Here is a 19,333-nt window from a genome sequence, read left to right as displayed (position 1 = left end):
CATTTCAGTTTCATAAATGCAGCATTTAGGATATTAACAAAGTGGTTGGATTATACATTAACCCTTTCGTGTAACTTATAATTCATTCTGTGTGACTTGTAATAATACAACGTCTATAAAATAAGTGTGGGCCATCAGGGCAGCTCTGACAAGAGATGGCCTCAGAAACAAGTCACAGGCAAGCCAGCCAGCAGCTCAGATAGAAGGTAAGCCCCAAACAGTCCTCATAAGCTAACAAATCTACCCGAATGTGACATTGATATGCTAGAGAGGGAACCAGCCCCAAACTATCAGCCCTCATAGCACAAAGCTACATCCAGCACTACTAAATTTCCAGCACTGTCTCTGGGCTTACACATGCCTGCCTGTCAGTGACAGACACTGCCAACACCCTCAAGGGCTTTCTGGACCTCCAACAGTGGCCATCCTCCCTGTGTACCACAGTTGAAGTGCTTTATGTGGATGAGGTTCAAGCCTGCAAACTTCTGAACTATCCTTGCTAGAGAACGTTTCCCCAATGGAAGCCTGCAGCATTTTCTGCCCAACTGCCAACTTGGTGAGATGGCTGATTAACTTTTATATAAGCATAATAGTGTAAGTAATGTTTGGGTGAATAAACAAAACATAATTCACAGATAAGTCTTGTGTGGACATTCTAATTGCTAAAAGACTCACAGTCAAGAAGATATGCTCTCTGCAGTAATAAAATTGGGGCTTACTTTGGAATCAGGAAGAATGCCTCCTTATCATCTCCAGTTTTACTGAAAACAGGGATGCTTTTATTTTAGTCAAAGAACTTTATATAAGAACAGATAAGAATGTATAGGTAGATTGAGTAGCACTGTATGAGCTGCTCAGGGATAAAGCTTTGTTGATAAAATTTAAAGAAAATGTTCTTTTTTAAAAAAAAATGATAGATGCTTATCCAATCATACTACATGAGTAATTTGACATCACTGTGATCAATTATCCAAGAAATATAACTTATAGGACTATTTATTTTGGCTTATCTTTCAGAATTTTCAGTCTTTAGTTTAAAGAGGCATTGCATCTAGACCTAGATAAGACAGAGAGACATGGTGGCAGAGCCTGTGGAGGGGAAGGCTACTCTTATCATTGTGAACAAGAAGATAAAAAGGAAACAATGGGTTGTGAACCAGAAGTAACTTCCAACAAAGGAACTGGAGTGGGTATCAGAACCAGGGAAGCATACACACAGATAAGCCTGACACATGGACTTGGCAATGTCTCAGCTCTCAAGAAAATGGCATTTTTTGTTTTCAAAATTACTAAAATTCAGCTTAAAATTCGTGATATTTAGGTAATTAAATCACACTTATTAATACTGAAATAATTTCTTGCTTACAAATTCCCCATACGATATATTTTTCTCAATTCTCTTCATTTTAATAATATTCCAGAATTTCAGAGGGGCTTAATATGTCACTACAAATCCATACTATGGTATTGTCAACTAGTATTCATTAATGGTTTTTGGGAAAGAAAACTAGACAAGAATACAATTAGTTTTCAAAATCATTCAGATTAATGGTAAAAGTGAAAGAGCATCCTGACAGTCTGAGGCAGGCCTGCATTCTTTCATGCATGCACCTTTCAGTTAGTGTGCCCCCATAAGCAGATACCTTATTTAATAGAAGTAATTTATTTTCATACCCTCAGCTAGGTGAAATTTGGTTTGAAAATGTGTGAATGTCGATGATATAGATCTAAAATCTATTATATCTATCTATGGAAATAGCCTTCATTTTTAATTAATGTAAGCAAAATTTAAAAAAAAAATATTTTAAAATTTCTACTGGCATAATAAAAATACCATGACAAAGGTAACTAATGAAAGAAATCATTTAACTTAGGAGCTCATGGTTTAAGAGAACTAGAATCCATGATGAACCTTGCCAAAAGGCAGGTAGGCATGACTATTAAGTAGTAACTGAAAACTTACAGCTGTTCTACAAGCATAACACAGAAAACTGTGTGAAGTTGTACATCTGCATAGCATTAGAACATCTTTTCAGTCAATGTATCTGAAATAGGATCAATATTTATAGCAAATTAAGAACTCAAAAAATTAAACTTCACCTCCCCCCGAAAAAGATAATAAGGCCAAGCAAATCAATCAGTGGACTGGTGAAATGAACAACCAATTCTCAAAAGACAAAATACAAATAGCCAATAAACACATTTTTTTTCAAAGAAGTTTAACATCCTTATCCATCAGAGAAATGAAAATTAAAGCTATATTGAGCTTTCACCTCATTCAAATCAGAATTAAGGAAATAATGGAGCTGGAAAGATGGCTCAAAGACTAATAATACTGGCTGCTCTTCCAGAGGACCTGGAATCAGTCTCCAGCATTTACATAAGAGCTTACAATCATCAATAATTCCAGCTCCATGTCATCAGTTGCCCCTTTCCAGTCTTGTAGGTACCAGGCACATACATGGTTCGCAGACATACATCCATTCCAAACACCCGCATACATTAAAATAATTTAATCTGTGGATACAGACCGGACATCCAGCTAAGAAGGCAAAGCAGGTCTTTACCTTTCCCTCTGCTTCCAGGTCCAATCCCCAAGTCCCATCCTCGTTCTGTAGCAGACCCTGTGTTGTGGCATCTGCTTACTTTCTGCCCCCCATTCCTGAACAACTAAGCAGGTGGAACACCTTGCTTTCTTCCTTCCTGTGGACTCCTTCAGACCTTGCCTTCTAGCCCATCCCTGTTACTAAATGTCAGGTCCCAGTGACTAAAAATAAATTTTTACCCCAAGTGTGTTCACTATCGGGCCCTCAGAAGAATTTCTGTGGCAACACATGGCTATCATACTCTCTCCCAAAGGAGAGAACAACAGAAAACTAGGAATGAAAACCCACACAGCAAAGACAAGACCAGATATCATCCCCTTAGAATTAAAATCTCACCAGGTCCAGCTGCCTACAAACCTGCATTAAAAAAAAAAAAATGGTAACAGCAGAACAGCACTGGAGCTCAACAACCCTACGATAGCAGACCCTAAAAGACTTTAAAATAGCCTTTATGTATATGATAGATTGTGGGAATTAAAAGGGGGCAGGAGAAGGGGGAAGGGAGGATATCCCACGTTCGACCAGAGTTCCTTCTGTGCTCTGGGCAGGTGGACATGGGAGGGCTGCTGGATGCTTTCTACTCAGCCCCAGGTGGGCATCTAAACCACTGACCCCACTCAACGAGGGGTAGACAAGGGGCAGCCTCTGACTGGGGGCCACAGAGCGGCACTCTGTAGCCTCGGGTTAAGGGAGAGAGGGCATAGGGAGAGAGGTTTCTACACAGGTCTGTGTAGTAGGCCTTGATGAACAGAAACAGTCTATGATTTTAGAACTTTATTATAGAAAGGCAGGGGGAAAGAGAAAAGGTAAAAGAGAGAGAGAGAGAGGATGGCCATGGCCAAGAGGAAAAAAAGGAGGAAAAGTAGAGAGAGAGAAGAAAGGCTAGAGAATAAGTGGGAGAGAGAGGAAGAGAGAGGAGAGAGAAGACAAAGAAAGAGGAGAAAGGAGAGTAAGGGGAGTAGTAGCAAGAGGAATGAGAGAGTAAGGAGGGGTCAAACAGCTCTTTTTATGGTATGTTGTTGTTAGGTAATTGGGAAGGAGTTTAGCCTGAAGGTTAGAAGCTTGGGACATTGCCTATGTGACACCAGCCATGTTTGTTTGTTTATTTATTTATTTATTTATTTATTTATTGGTGGGGGTTGTGGGGGTGGTAACTTTGACAGGAGCCAGTGTCTAGGAGACATGAGAGAACTCCTTTCATCCCATGTAGGTGAATTATCACTACCAGGTCCTGGGGTTCAGAACTCAGTTCAACTGGAAACCTGACTGTCTTTGCATAATGCCCCACAATAGATGTCCTTGAAAAGGACATGAAAAATAACTTTCTTTCTGCTCTTCCAGGTCAGTGAGCAGAATACGCAATGAGTGGATGGAAATGAATAAAACAGTTCAAGACCTGAAAGTGAAAATAAAATCAATAAAGAAGACTAAATATAAAGAAAATCTAGAAATAAAAGAAAAGGGTACTGAAAAGGGAACCTCAGAAGAAAGCCTCACTGACAGAATACAAGGGATGGAAAAGAAAAACACAAGCATTGAGGATACAGTAGAAGAAATTAATGCCTTGGTCCAAGAGAATACTAAACTTGAAATAATCATTAAACAAAAATTCTAGGGATTCTGGGACACTATGAAAAGACCAAATCTAAGAATAATAGGAATAGACAAAGAAAATAATCTCATCTCAAAAGCCCAGAAAATATATTCAACAAAATCATAGAAGAAAATTTCCCTAATCTAAAGAAAGAGATACTTATCAAGATTCAAGCATACAGAACACCAAATAAACTGGACCAGAAAAGAAAGTATCATCAGAACACAAAAATCAAAATATTAAACATTAAGAATAATAACAGCAAAATGAAAAGCTGCAAGGATGAAAAGATAAAGTAACATATAAAACAGACCTTTTAGAATTTAATTACATGTGACTCTTCAGTGGAGACTCTAAAAGCCAGAAGACCTCGAGAGATGTATTACAGATTCTAAAAGACTACATTTGCCAACTCAGACTACTATTTCCTGCAAAACTTTCAGTAAGAATACATGGAAGAAAACAAAACATTTCATAATAAAACCAAATTTAATATTGGTCTACAAGTCCAGCCCTACAGAAAGTAGTCAAAAGAAAACCTCAGCCTGAAGAAGTTAACTACACCCAAGAAAACAAAAAGAGCAAATATCCAGACCAGAAAATCTAAGAGGGAAAACACACATGCACACATATTACTACCACCAACCAAAATGACACTACCACCACTACTACCACCACCACTACCACTACCACCTCAACAACAAAATAACAGGAATCAATAAATACTGCTTATGATTATATATATATATATATATATATACAGACTATAGAATCTATAGAAAATATGATCTATCCTTCTGCTATATAAAAGAAATACACATTAACATCAAGGATAGAGATTACTTCAGGGTAAATGGGTAGAAAAATTTATTCCAAGCAAATGTACATGTGAAACAAGCTGATCTAGGCATTCTAACAAAATGGACTTCAAACCAAACCTAGTCAGAAAACATAGGAAAGGGCATTACATATACATCAAATTAAAAGTCCACCCAGAGGACATTGCTATTCTTAACATCTATGCACCAATCACAAGGGCACCCAAGTTTGTAAAAGAAACACTACCACAGCATAAATCACATCTTGATCCTCACAGACTGATAGTGGGAGAATTCAATATCCCACTTTTGTCAATAGACATGTCTTAGAGACAAAAGCTAAATGGAGAATAGCTGGAGATAACTGTTTTTATAAACTACATGGACCCAACAAATGCTTACATTACATTTCACCCAAGCACAAAAGAATGACACTATTCTCAGCGCCTCATGGAACTTTCTCCAAAACTGCCCACATACTCAGATACAAAGAAATCAAAAAAGAACTCAGGAAATGGAGAGATCTGCCATGCTTATGGATTAGTAGAATTAACATAGTAAAAGTTGCCATCCTATCCAAAGCAATCTACAGATTTATGCAATCCCCATCAAAATTCAAGCACAATTCTTCACAGACACAGAAAGAGCAATTCTCATTTTCATATGGAAAAAGAAAAAAAACTCTGGATAGCAAAAACAGTTCTTAACAATAAAAGAACTTCTGTGGGAATCACCATCCCTGACCTCAAGCTATAATACAGAGCAATAATGATAGAAACTGTTTGGTATTGTAACAAAGCCAGACAGGTTGATCAATGGAATAGAATTGAAGACCAAGAAATAAAAGAACAGAGTTATGCACACTTGATCTTTGACAGAGAATCCAAAAATATAAAATGGAAAAAAGAAAGAATCTTCAATAAATGGTGCAGGTCTAACTGACAGTCAGTATGTAGAAAAAATGAAAATAGACCCATATTTGCCACATTGCAAAAAGATCAAGTCCAAGTGGATCAAGGATCATGACATGAAAACAGATACACTGAATCTAATAATAGAGAAAGTGGGAAGGAACCCAGAACTTATTGGCATGGGGGAGGAGGAATTTCCTAAATGGAACTCCAGTCCTCAGACTTTAAGATCAAAAACTGATAAATGGGACCTCATGAAACTGAAAAGCTTCTGTAAGGCAAAGGTTATAGTCAATAGGACAAATCAGTAACCTACAGATTGGGAAACAATCTTCTCTAACTCCACATACAATTGGCTAATATCCAAAATATATAAAGAACTCAAGAAGCTAACCTCCAAAGAACCAAACAACCCAATCAAAAAATGGGGTATAGAGCTAAACAGAGAATTCACAACAGAGAAATCTAGAATGGCCAAAAAGCACTTAAATATTTCTGTTTTCTGAGGAAACTCCAGATTGATTTCGAGAGTGGTTGTACCAGTTTGCAATCTTATCAACAATGGAGGAGTGTTCCTCTTTCTCCACATTCTCCACAACATATGCTGTCACTTGAATTTTTTCTCTTAACCATTCTGTTTGATATAAGGTGGAATCTCAGGGTCATTTTGATTTGCATTTAGTTGACGACTGAGGACTTTGAACATTTCTTGGAATCTGTAGATTGCTTTTGATTTGATCACCATTTTTATTATATTAATCCTATCAATCCATGAGCATGGGATAATGCTCCATTTTCTAAGGTCTTCTTCAATTTCTTACTTAAGAGAATTGAAGTTTTTATCATACAGATCTTTCACTTGTTTGGTTAAAGTTGCTTAAAGATATTCTATATTATTTGTGAGTATTATGAAGGGTGTTGTTTCCCTATTTTCTTTCTCAGTTCATCTATCATTTGTACAAAGGAAGGCTGCTGATTTATTTGAGTTAATTTTATATCCAGCCAATTTGCTGAAGTTGTTTATCAGCTGTAGAAATTCTCTGGAAGAATTGTTGGTATTGCTTATGTATACTATCATATCATCTGCAAATAGTGATACCTTGACTTATTCCTTTCCAATTATATTCCCTTGATCTCCTTTTGTTATCTAATTGCTCTAACTAGAACTTTGAGTGCTATTCTGAATAGAAATGGGGACAGTGGGCAGCCTTGCCTTTTCCCTACTTTAGTGTAATTACTTCAAGTATCTCTCCATTTTATATAGGCTGATGGTTTGATGTACATTTCTTTTATTATTTTTAGATATGGGCCTTGATTCCTGATCTCTCTTATACTTTTAAAATGAAGGGGTGTTGTATTTTGTCAATGCTTTCTTAGCATCTAATGAGATGATCATGTTATTTATTTTCTTTGACTTCGTCTATATAGTAGATTACGTTAATGGGTTTTCATATGTTGAATTAACCTTGCATCCTTGGGATAAAGCCTACTTGATACCAGTGAATGATAGTTTTGATATGTTCTTGGATTCGATTTGCCAGAATTTTATTGAATATCTTTACATGGATGTGTGTGTGTGTGTGTGTGTGTGTGTGTGTGTGTGTGTGTGTGTGTGTGTGTGTGTAATTGGTCTGAAGTTCTATTGCTTTGTTTGGTCTTTGTGTGGTTTAAGGACAAGAGTAACTATGCCTTCAGAGAATGAATTAGGTAGTATTCTTTCCAATTCTATTTTATTGAATACTATGAGGAGTGATGGTATTACTACTTCTTTAAAGGTCTGGTAGAATTCTACACTAAATCCATCTGGCCTTGGGCTTTTTTCCACCCCTGAGTTTGACTATTTCCTGTTGTCTTCTTGTCTTGGGTGTGTTTGTTCTTTTTGTTCTAGGGTTTCCAGGAGTGCTGTTAAATTGCTAGTGTGTGATCTCTTCAATTAATTTACCAGGGCACTTAGTGCTATGAATTTTCCACTTAGCACTGCTTTCATTGTGTCCCATAAATATGGGTAGCTATATTATGATTTTCATTGAATTCCAACAAGTCTTTAATTCCTTTCTTTATTTCTTCCCTGATCAAGTTATCATTGCCTAGAGAGTTATTCATTTTCACTGGTCATATGGTTTTTCTGTTGGTTTTGTTGTTATTTAAGTCTAGCTTTATTCCCTGATGATCTGATAGGATGCATGGGATTATTTCAATATTCTTGTATCCTCTGAGGCTTGCTTTCTGAACGATTATATGGTCATTTTTGGAGAAGAAACCATGAGGTGCACAGAAGGTTTTTTCCTTTGCTTTTGGGTGAAATGCTGTGTGTGTGTGTATATACATATATATATATATATATATACACACCATTTCCTTCATAACCTCTTTTAGCTTCATTATGTCTCTTTTTAGTAGTTTCTGTTTCAGTGGCCTATCTATTGGTGAGTTTCTGGTATTGAAGTCTCCCACTGTTATTATGTGGGCCTCCCTTTTGCTGAGGAGCAAACAAGGGAATATGGAAGGATAGGAGGTAAGAGGGAAGGAATGGAAGGAAAGCAGATGAGGGAAGCTGTTATTGGAATGTAAAATAAGTACATAAATTAATTAAAAATAAAGTGAATCACAGACCAAATTCTCTTATGAACACAGATGCAAAATATCTCAATAAAATATTTGCAAACTGAATCCAAGAACACATTCAAAAGATGATCCAAAGTGATCAAATAAGCTTTATCCCAGATATGCAAGGATATCTCCACATATGTAAATCAATAAGTATAAATGATCACTAAAACACTAAGGTACAAAGCACATGATCATGTCATTACAGAAGAAAAGGCCTTTAACAAAATCCAACACACCTTCATGATAAAAGTTCTTGAGAGATTAGAGATATATGTGGCATACTTCATAACAGAGGTAGACTATAGCAGGCTTATATCAATATCAGCTTAGGTTGTCCACTACTCTCTCCACAAACTGTCATACACAGTGCAAATACATTGCATATAACTTTTTCTTATCAGCATATTCCTTTTATCTCTTTCAAGCGTTGACACAATTTCCATTGTGTCTCAAAGTAATAAGCTCAAATTTTAACAAAAATGTAATGAGTAAAATGAGTTATCTTGCTGTGTTTTTAGTCTTATTCTTGTTTGAATGATTAAAAAAAAATCTTAAAATGAGAAAATCCAAAGAACAGCCCTGCAGAGCTATGAGACAATGCTCATTTTAGTATGTGGACTTAACATCTGATTAAATTGTTGTGTACATGTATGGGTCTAACTAGATTGTTTCTAAAAAGTAGAAAATCCCTTGTAAGAAATTACATTCACATTTTAATGTATTAAACTATTTTAAAATACTTTAAAACCATGTTAGGTATGCAGCATTTCTAGTACTTTCCATAAACTGAATGACAAGTATTTTTCATTAATTTATTCATTCACATTACACCCCAACTTAATTCCACCTCCTCCCAGCACCCCATACAGCCCCTCTTCTGTTCCCCTCTACTTCTCTGGCATCAATACACTATGGCACATCAAGTCTCTGCAGGACTAGGCATATCATTTCCTATTGAGGTCAGACAAGGAGGCTTGGTTAAGGGAACTGGATCCACAGGCAAGTAACAGAGTCAGGGACAGCCCTTGTTCCACTGCACATCTGCGACCTAGGTATAGGGGGAGAGGGAGGCCTGGGTTCAGCCCATTTTTTCTTTTGGTGGCAAATATATTTAATAATTATTTGTACTTTCAATTTCAAAAACATAATAATTGATAACTACCTATTACAATTTTGGCATTCAGTGCCATTATGCTTGAGTTGATGACATGTTTTATGCTATTTTGCATTATGAAAATATACAATATACAAGAGGGGGAAAATGAGATATATCTAGTTCACCAAATCTCATTCTCTAATATTTATGTGATAGGTCACTAAGGAAGTATATGCAACTATTGTTTACTCCCAATTGGGCAGACAGATTTGTAGAAAATTAAAAAGTATGATTGTATATAAAGGTATTTTATGTAGATGAAAATATCAGCATGTCAACACAAAACCAGACATGCAAATTAAGGGATAGTATTTATTTTCTGCAAACTTTGGTGTCTCTATCAACAACTTCTAGGATAAATCAATAAGATTTAGTAAAGAGTTCTTTTTCTTCTTCAGTTCAGTGTTTTAAACCTTCCTCTGCTTATTCCTGTAAATTAATAGAATAGAGCCAGTGTTAATTATCTAGATCAATAATAAAATAAATTTTCAGGAGCCATTTTTATCCTCAAATAAGTAATAAGAGGATTACCACTGTTCCTATAATTTTCCTTTTAAAATTATATTAAGTATAATTTTATTTGTGCCAAAAACCTCTAAAATGTTGATGGTGAGATGAAGAATACATGAAGATTAGAAATGTTCTTTTAAAAATATGGTATTGATTTACTCAAATAAACTAGATCTTTTCAAATATGCCAAATGATGAGTAAGAAGGGAGAAGGCTAAAGGAATTGGAAGGTTGTGAACAACAAACATAGGCAGCAAATGTTTAGCATTAAGCAAATGTCCACTGGGAAAACCAGCAACACGCAAGATAAATTCTGGTTCTAGTAAAATTATATTTAGGGGAAAATTGCTATTAGATAAAAATAATCCATTGAATGATTTAAATTTAAGAACAGAAATGTCCTTCCAGTCAGAGCCAGTGTACAGAGGAGATCTTGAGTGTTAAGTCTACACCCAATCCCACAGCACTCAGAGGAAGCTGGACTCACAGGAATTCTACCACGCCCAAGATCATAGGTGAGGAGGCCACAGAATCTGCCCCCAATACAGGGAATTACTGAGACTCCTGGGGATCCAGGGATGCAGGAATCCCCTCCTGCCAGTGGTGCAGTTCCTCCCAGTCTGAGCCAGTGCCCTGAGCAGATCTTCAGGATCTAAGAGGCAGCTTGAGTCCCAGGAGTTCTTACACCCAGAATCTCAGGATCACAGGATCACAGAGACAACTGGACTTTGAGGAGTTCTGACATAAAGATAACAGAAGGGACAGGTTCCAGTCAGAGACAGTGAGTGCAGGTAGCACTAGAGATAGCCAGATGGTGAGAAGCAAGCACAAGAATATAAGCAACAAAATTCAAGGTTACTTGGCATCATCAGAACCTAGTTAACCCCATCACAACAGAAAAGCAAGATTCATATTTAAAATCACTTCCCATGATGACAATACAGGACTTCACGAAGGACATAAATAACTCCCTTAAAGAAATACAGGAGAAAGCCAGGCATGGTGGTGCATGCCTTTAATCCCAGCACTTGGGAGGCAGAGGCAGGCAGATTTCTGAGTCCAAGGCCAGCCTGGTCTTCTACAGAGTAAGTTCCAGGACAGCCAGGGCTATACAGAGAAACCCTGTCTCAAAAAAACAAAAGAAAGAAAGAAAGAAAGAAAGAAAGAAAGAAAGAAAGAAAGAAAGAAAGAAAGAAAGAAAAAGAAATACAGGAGAAAACAGGTAAACATGTATAAGCCCATGTAGAGGAAACACAAAAGTTCTTTAAAGAATTAGAAACAAAAATGAAAACAAACAAGTGAAAGAATTTGAATAAAACCATCCAGGATATAAAGAGGAAGTAGAAACAATAAAAAAAAAATCACAAAGGGAGACTACCCTGGATTTAGAAAAGCTAGGAGAGAGATCAGAAGTCATAGATGCAAGAATGATCCACAGAATAAATGAGATAGAAGAATCTAAGGGGCACAAGATACCATAGAAAACATTAATACAATAGTCAAAGAAAATGCAAAATGCAAAAAGCTCCTAACCGAAAAGATCCAGGAAATCCAGAACACAATGGGAAGACCAAACCTAAGCATAATAAATGTAGAAGAGAGTGAAGATGCCCAACTTAAAGGACCAGTAAATATCTTCAACAAACTTATAGAAGAAAACATCCCTAACCTATAGAAAGAGATGCCTATAAACATACAAGAAGCCTACAGAACTCCAAATAGACTGGGGCAGAAAAGAAATTCCTCCCACCACATATTAGTCAAAACACCAAATGCACAAGGGGGGGGGGGGAGAAGAAGAATATAAAGAGCAGTAAGGAAAAAGGTCGAATAACATATAAAGGCAGAACTATCAGAATTACATCAGATTTCTCACCAGAGATTATGAAAGCCAGAAGATCCTGGATAGATGTCATACAGACCCTAAGAGAACACAAATGCCAGCCCAGGCTACTATACCCAACAAAACTCTCAATTACCATAGATGGAGAAGCCAAGATATTCCATGATAAAAAAAAAAATTTACACAATATCTTTACACAAATTCAGCCCTACTGTTGGTGTCTCCCACCCCCCACTAACCACTCCCCCTCCACAGGAATACCAGAGTGCTACCCAGCTCTTCCAGACCGCCCACTGTCAACGCCCACTCGTCGCCCGGACCAATCGTCACCACCTACTCGTTTGGACCCACCTTCTGGACACAGCGCTGCTGAGGATGGGACCGCGCACCATTGAGACAATGTGACATTGAGAGAGACACACAGAGACAATGGGACATGCGGGAGAGGGTTAGGTTCTCCCGTGTGTAATTAATAAATAATGTTCTTCCTTGTAGCTCATCCCGATTTTAGGAAGTTTAGCTCTTCAGTACGAACCCAGTCCAAGGTGTTTTCTGCCCACACAGACACGGCGCCTGTGCCATGATGCAGAAACACACACCCTACAAAGGATAATAGATGAAAAACTCCAACACAAGAAGGGAAACTACAACCTAGAAAAAGCAACAAAGTAAATCTTCCAACAATCCCATAAGAAGACACACAAACAAAATTTCACCTCTAATAACAAAAATAACATGAAGCAATGATTACTTTTCCTTAATATCTCTTAATATCAATGGACTCAATTCCCCAATAAAAAGACAGACCAGTAGATTGAATACGTGAACAGGACCTAGCATTTTGCTGCATAGAGGAAACCTACCTGTAGATGCCCGACTTGCCAGCAAGGAAGACGCCACAACAGGATTCTTCTGCACACATTTATTGGGAGAGTTTGATTGCGAAGGCAAAAGACCCCGAGCCCCGAAACTGGCGCTGGTTAAATTGGCTTAGGAGTGGCATGGCCATACCTGATTGGTGTTGCTTTCAGTCCCTCATTTGCATGCTCCGGGATGAGCTGTGACTTGGCGTGAAAACCCTTTTGCACATGCACACATTGGTTGTTTACCAGGACTGTGGGCAGTGTCCAGCGGTAGCCAGGGCCATCTTTTAATGGCGTTATGTGGCTTCCCACACCAACCTCAGTGACAAATAAGATACTATATCAGAGTAAAATGCTGGAAAACAATTTTCCAAGCAAATGGTCCCAAGAAACAATTTGGGGTAGCCATTCTAATATCAAATAAAATCAAATTTCAACCAAAAGTTATCAAAAAAGATAAGAACACTTCTTACATGTCGAAGAAATTATCTACCAAGATAAACCCTCAATTCTGAACATCTATGCTCCAAATGCAAGGGCACCCACATTCATAAAAGAAACTTTACTGAAGCTCAAATCACACATTGCACCTCACAAAGTAATAGTAGGAGAATTCAACACACCACACTCAATAATGAACAGATCATTGAAACAGAAAATAAAGAAAGACACAGTGAAACTACAGGAAGTTATGAACTAAGTGATTTAACAGATAGCTATAGAACATTTCATTCTAAAAGAAAAGAATACACCTTCTTCTCAGAACCTCATGTTTTTTTTTTTTCCAAAATTGACCATATAATTGTTCAGAAAACAGACCTTAACAGACATCAGAAGGTTGAAATAATTGTATGCATCCTATCATGCACCATGGACTAAGGCTGGTCTTCAATAACAAAAACAACAACAACAAAAGCTCTCAGAGACCTGGGAACTGAACAATGCTGTACACAATGATAACTTGGTAAAGGAAGAAATAAACAAATTAAAGACTTTTTAGAATTTAATGAAACTGAAGGCACATCAAACCAATACTTATGGAACACAATGAAACCAGTGCTAAAAGGAAAACTCAAAGCTCTAAGCGCGTACAAAAAGAAAATAGAGCATACACTAACACCTTGACAACACACTTGAAAGCTTGTGCACAAAAAGAATCAAACAAACCAAAGAGGAGTAGACAGCAGGAAATAATCAAACTCATGGCTGAAATCATCCAAGTAGACACAAAAAGAAATATACAAAGAATAAACCAAACCAGGAGTTAGTTCTTTGAGAAAATAAACAAGATAGATAAAGCCTTAGCCAAACTAACAGGAGGGCACAGAGAAAGGATTCAAATTAATGAAAACAGAACTTAAAAAGGAGATATAAAAACAGAAACTGAGGAAATTAAAAGAACATCAGATCCTACTACAAAACCCTATACTCAACAAAACTGGAAAATCTGGATGAAATGGAAAATTTTCTAGACAGATACCAGGTATCAAAGTTGAATCTGGATCAGATAAACCATCTAAACAATCTCATAAACCTTAAAGAGCAGCAGTCATTAAAAGTCTCCCAACCCATCCCCTAAAAAAGCCCAGAATCAGATGGTTTTAGTACAAAGTTCTATCAGACCTTCAAAGTAGACCTAATTGAACCGATCCGCAGGATCCAGTTATTCGGGGGGGGGGGGTCTGAGGGGGACCGTGCCTGAAAGAGGATGGGTGGGACAAAATGGAGGAGACCCTGCAATTTTTGTCAAGGTCTCTTTATTGGGAAAAAGGTTACAGAATATAAGCTGTTAGAAGGAGGAAGTAAAGAAGGAGAAACTTGTTTCTGCCTCCACCCAGGGGTGGGGGTGGCTCTACATACCTGCCTGGGAAAACTATCTACTCTTAGCTCAGGGAGCATTCTGTCATTTTTCCTGGAAAGTTTGCAGTTACTATTATCTGATCTTGGTGTTCTGTCCACTGTCATTGCAAAAGGTCAGAAGTTTTTCAAAACAGGGGGGAACTTTGGCTTATGGCTCAGTGTCGGTCTCCAACATCTCCCCCTCTTTTATATTGTAAGATGGAACATCTGTCTTAGGCTGCATGTTGTGCCTCCACAACCAGCACCCTATATGTTTGGGTTTGAGGGTAGAGTCTCTGTCTTAGGCTACACGAGCTGTCTTCCATACCCCAAACTCTCCAATCGGAGTGGGCCCTGGGGTCATGGACTCATGATAATCCCATCATTGAGATGCTCTATAGCCTTTCATGGGTGTGCCCTGGTATGTGACATCATGCTATTCCTGTCATTGATGTCTCCATAGCTTACCAAAGCATCCAAGATTGCTTTCTGGAACTAAGGTTGTGAAATCTAAGCCTGCCAAAGGAGCCTCTGGGGGCTCAGCATATACCTCTTGATCAATATTTCTGACCTCCAGACGATGATAGTGGACTGATACTGGTTTCCTAAAGGCAGCATCGACCTGTGATTTGACAAACTCTGTTAACTTTTTAAATGCCCAGGGTCCAAAAGAGATAAGTAAAAGAAATCCTATCAGGGGTCCAAGGAAGGGAAGGAGGTAGGGCAGCACTCCATTCCAGACAGTCCACATGGGATTGGCAAAGGGTTCTTATCAGTTTTTTTTCTAGTTCTTCTTGGTGTTTTCTGATTCTGTCTCTGACGATCCCAGACTTGTTCGTATAGAAACAGCATTTTTCCTGTAAAACTAAGCAAATACCTCCCTTGTCTGCAGTTTGTAAATCAAGGCCTTGTCTATTTTGTAAGACCAATTCTGCCAGGGAATCCACTTGATCTTGAAGGTCTTTTACTGACTGATAAACCATATTAATGCCATTAATCAACAGTTGGGACAGCTTATTGTAAGTATCTAGAGCCACTCCAACTCCAGCCAGTAGCAAGTGCCCCAGATATCCCTAATCCAACCAAAAGGGGGATAAACTGAACAGCTCTTTTATGTCTGGGGACAAACGTATCAAAACTGGGCAGAGGAACAGGCTCATCTCCTCATATAATCTCTATATCTGGCAAGAGTAAGGCTGGTGCACAGGAACCAGTCCAATTTAAAGGGAGAAAGGGGTAGGCCATGTTATCACTGTATACATACACCTTTCCCCCACCCAAACAGCCCGAGGCAGAGGAGTTAACATAATTGGTGCATGAGGTAAACATGGCTAGGCCAAGATCTGCAAAGGAATCATTCTTAAAAGAGCTAAAAAGACAGGTGGATACATTAAAATTGTTTGGTAAAACCTTAAAAGGTTTTGAGTAACTACAATTATTTTGGGAGGGGATGATAGTGGACTCATTAAGCAGGGGTATTACAAGGGGCCAGGAGGCTCCCAATGCAAGGCACAGCCAACAATCACTGGCCAGGGAGGGGTTGGAAACATTTAGGGCTTTATGAGTAGCCACAAGTATATCTATGGTCTGGGGGTCTAAATTAATGCCTCTGGACTTTGGCAATAAAAGTGGGTGGTGGTGGAGGTGGGGAAAGAGGCTATCAATCTGGGCTTGAATGATCTGTTGAACTCATTCTTCTTGAACCTGGTCCGTGGGACCACCACCATCTGAAACATGAATAGGAGCAGCTTGTGGCCAACAAGCCTATTTATCAGGGGGTGCAAGGCAACTAGCTGTAACATATTTTGAAGTATAGGAATTGGTGCCAATTACCTGGGTGTTACGAAACCAATCGCTTCCACCTGTACTCTGTAGCATCTTAAAGGGAACAGCTCAAAATTAAGGCTGGCTATCTCTGAGGCATGTGGAGAAGGAAAAATAGCAGCTAGCATGCATTAGATCAACAAAGAAACAATTACTGGGGCATTGACCATCAGACAATGGAGGCAAGGGTTTGGGCTTATTTACACACTTCCAATGTTGACTTGTCCCTCCAGTAGGAGAGCTGAAATATTGCAAGAAGGCATTCTTTTTTTTTTTTTAATATTTTTAATGGTTCAAATTAGCAGACATGGTCCACTGAATTACATGTCTCTTTTTTATTTTACTTTTTTATTTTTAAGATTTATTTATTTGAGTACACAGTTGCTAGCTTCAGACATTCCAGAAGAGGACATCAGATCTCATAGATGGTTGTGAGCCACCATGTGGTTGCTGGGAATTGAACTCAGGACCTCTGGAAGAGCAGTCAATGCTCTTAACCTCTGAGCCACCTCTCCAGCCCGTAAGAAGGCATTCTTATCCCCACAAATTAACTGGCAGGGCTTCAACAACAAAAGGCTGTACTGTGCCAGATTTCCTTCTGAATCTTCCCATGTCAAAATTTTAGAACTCTGTATTTTTAGACTGGCCAATGCCCTGTAAATGTGTAAGGGAAGGTTGAAGTGTCCAAGCCGAGGGCTAAGAATTTTTTGCAAGGAGAGTGGCATCAGCCCCTGTATCCACAATGCCCTCAAACCATCGCCCCTCTAACTTAAGGCGTAGCATAGGATGTTCTCTAGACACCATCTGGACCCAGAAAAGATCTGAGGACCCTAGCTGAGAGCCCCCCCCCCATGCCTCCCAATAACCGGGTTCTGGATGTTCAATGGAAGGGGCAAAGCCTGTGCAATCCACTGTCCTTGAGGGAGCAATATTGGCCCTGAGTTGGAACTAGCTAAAATCTTAATTTCTCCTGTAAAGTCATTATCCACTAGTGAGGGATGGACAGTGAGGCCCTTAAAGGTTAAGGCCCTTAACAAGGCCTGACCCAAAATGAGAAAAACATGTTTGGGGGAGGAGGACCGAAAATCCCAGTAGGTAGAGCTTGAACACCATCCTCAGGTTTAAAATTTTACTGGTGGAGGTACACAGGTCCAATCCCGCACTCCCTGGGGTTGCAATGAGGAGTTGGGTGGAGCAGGAGAAAGTTGGGGCATTGTTATCTGCTGACTGGTCTCCAAGGTCGGCAGAAAATGAATAGGTCTCAGGGCCTGGGCTAACCCCTCAAGCCATTTCCCTAAAGGGGTGGCAAAGGATTACCCATGCCATTTGTCTTGGAGCAGCACTGACTAGCCCAATGTTTTCCTTTCTTACATACGGGGCACACTGTGGCAGGTACAGAAGGTGTTGGCCCTGGAGGCTGAGGTGGAGGACTTGGTGTGCCCTGTGTCAGGGGGCACTGCTTAGCAAAATGGCCAGGCTGACCACATTTAAAGTAACTTTTGGAAGGGGTAACAGCTTGCAAGGCAGCCCCCACAGACAAATTCACACTCTGAGAAAGCCTTTGAAGGGAAGGCCCGCCATGCCCTAGTGGCGGCCTCATTAACCTGAGCCAGAAGTCCTGTGGGGAACTTAAGCTGGTGCCTCTCAGACACATATTTTCCCTGTCTGCTGAGTTTATCAAGAGATCACACAGCCACAAACGCTTTGGGGTCTCTCTGCCTTGGGAGAGACTGGCACCTATCTAGAAAATAGACTGGCACCTATCTAGAAAATCAGCTTTCCAAGACAAAAACTGTCCACGAGTCAAAACTGCCTGGGTAACTCTAAACCATTCAGCGGGGGTGAGGTAGCCCCCTGCAGAAAGGGCCTCAAGCATGGAAACAGTAAAGGGAGCATTAGGACCATAATTTTTGATTGCAGTATTAAGTTCCTTAAGAGTCTTAAACTTTAATCTTTTATACTCAGTCATTTCTTGTGGTGGGGCCTCAGGAGCTGTGGCTGGAGTCTCATTATCAGCTTCACTATCCTCGTCATCATTTTTTGTATCCGTGGGATGGTCCTCCTCTGAGGAGGAAGCTTCTTTGACACTCTGGCAGATTAACACAGGGAATGCCAAGGATTTTTTTTAACTAACTCTCTGGGAGGTTTTGTTAGAATGAGATTTTTGGGAGGCTTTGTTAAGGTGAGGATGCAGCCAGCTGACAGAGATTCAGGGAAAGGGACCAGAGCCAACAATGGACCAGGGGAAACTGTCTGTCTCACAGTCTCCTGAAGAGAGGAGAGCTCTGTGGAGAGATCGGCAAACTGTTTCTGTAAATCTAGGACATATTTAAGGTTAGAAATTTGTTTAGATAGCTGATTTTTGGCCTGGAAAAGGTAACCACCTTGTGGAGGCGGTGGAATGACCATGGGTGCACAAATTTCAGGAGTGGAGGGATAAGGAGGGAGCCCAGAGTGTGCCAATGTGTTCACAATGGGTGGCCAATCAGGGTTGCTATATCAGGCAGCCTTTTCCCCCAACTCACTTTCCTCAGAGGGACTTAGTCAATTGGTGTGAGGCTTCTTAAAAATAAGGTAGGTTCTTTCCAGCTTCTGGCTATTATAAATAAAGCTGCTATGAATGGATACAGAAACTGTGGTACATTTACACAATGGAGTATTACTCAGCTATTAAAAACAATGAATTTATGAAATTCTTGGGCAAATGGATGTATCTGGAGGATATCATCCTTAGTGAGGTAACCCAATCACAAAAGAAG

This window comes from Mus pahari, chromosome 5 (genome assembly GCF_900095145.1).
Source record: "Mus pahari chromosome 5, PAHARI_EIJ_v1.1, whole genome shotgun sequence".
NCBI lineage: Eukaryota > Metazoa > Chordata > Mammalia > Rodentia > Muridae > Mus > Mus pahari.
This window is presented reverse-complemented; position numbering follows the sequence as displayed.